Raw genomic sequence first — 1,476 nt, 5'->3', positions numbered from 1 at the left:
TTTATCAGGATACAGTGCTGCAGACTATTGAGCCTATGAAGATACCAGACAAGACGCTTACTGACGACTATCCAGAGGCAATGATATCCTGTATTCATTGTAAGTAATTGGCTTGCTTTAATATCTTAATAGGTTACATCCAACAATACAAACTATATTTTCATTCTCTATAAAACTACTTTGGCTTTATGCTGTGAGGTGCTGTGACGTAAGGTGCCGTGCGACATGTCATCCTACAGTATGGTGCTTTGTGGTTGTCACTCTCATATCCTTCTTTCATTTTTTTTTCATGTCTTCATAGTTTATTGTTGATTGTAACTTTTTTGTCTCTCATTGTCCCTATTTACAGTTGGCAGGTTTGTTTTGAGTATACATTTTCTTTACTTCCTAGAATTTCTGCACTTCTCACTTGAGCAGCTACTCTAATGAACATTGAGGGTTTTGGATACGTGAAAGAAAATGGTTTGCTTCAATGTTACAAGAGGAAACTGGTGTCTTCAATCATAGTCGTGCAGATTTCATTCTTGCAAATACATTGCAGTAGGAAGTACAAGTTTATTAGCTCACATGGGGTCATTATTTGCAGTTGTCAAGCCAATGGTTTGTAAGAATGCATTTCCTTACATAGTAAATTACATTGTGTGAAACATTTTGTGATCAACTACAACTTGTTAGGTCTGTAGATCTCTTGGCGCATGTATAGATTGATGGAGTTAAATAAAAATGGTGTATATATTGCTTGATTAAATTGTTGATGTTTGTTCTGCAGCTAAACTCTTCAGTGACCCAAAGTGATGATGAGATAACCACAATAAGTGCTGAGAAGGGAGAATGTGGATATAAAGAGAAATCTCATGAACTATGTCTTTGATGGCGCCACACATCCTGCAACATGACCAACATCAGCCTTGTTCTAATTTGTTTACGTTCAGACCTAACATCATGTTATATGTTGGATGTCACTCTGTCCGAACCGTTTAATGTCTGATATTGCTCCAAGATCATGAAAACCTCATCTGATATTGCCCTATCCCCCCCTCCCTGTGACTATACTGTGCTTCACACTTTTCTCTACATTATCCAATGAAATACCTGTATTATACTGTTCCTGTAAACTTCTATCTGTAAATGATTCTGTAATCATGTGTATAAGATGCTCTGTCTTTCTGTGACAAATTCAGAGATCTAATTTACTTCTCATTACTCTGTGTCACTCTGCAGAAAAGTGGAAATGTTTCCCTAAATAAATTATATTTGCTTTACCACAAAAGACTATGTAATTAATATTTTGCTTTATCAAGATCTTCATCGATATATGCTGTTTTTTTTTATTATTTAACAAAGTACTTCTTAAGGGTTTTCTATGCGTCTATATCCTGGCAATATAGAGACCTCATTTTTGCTGGGAGAAGAAGACTGTACCTGTAGGTAATTACTCCTGAGATGCAACATCCAGGGACCAAAGTTCTTTAGGAA

At 36.0% G+C, this 1,476-nt stretch overlaps 1 long non-coding RNA gene across 1 annotated transcript; it reads left to right on the top strand.

Annotated features, from left to right (window-relative positions):
* The first annotated feature begins 255 nt into the window (after positions 1–255).
* Positions 256–1,270, top strand: LOC148534321 (uncharacterized). Its single transcript, XR_015877674.1, has 2 exons — positions 256–604; positions 770–1,270. It is a non-coding gene; the product is annotated as an uncharacterized LOC148534321 (long non-coding RNA).
* The last annotated feature ends 206 nt before the right edge of the window (positions 1,271–1,476 follow it).

This window comes from Taudactylus pleione, unplaced genomic scaffold, assembly GCF_031769625.1.
Source record: "Taudactylus pleione unplaced genomic scaffold, aTauple2 ptg000069l, whole genome shotgun sequence".
Lineage (NCBI taxonomy): Eukaryota > Metazoa > Chordata > Amphibia > Anura > Myobatrachidae > Taudactylus > Taudactylus pleione.
The sequence above is the reverse complement of the archived record's forward strand: the minus strand, read 5'-3'. Positions and strand labels throughout refer to the sequence as shown.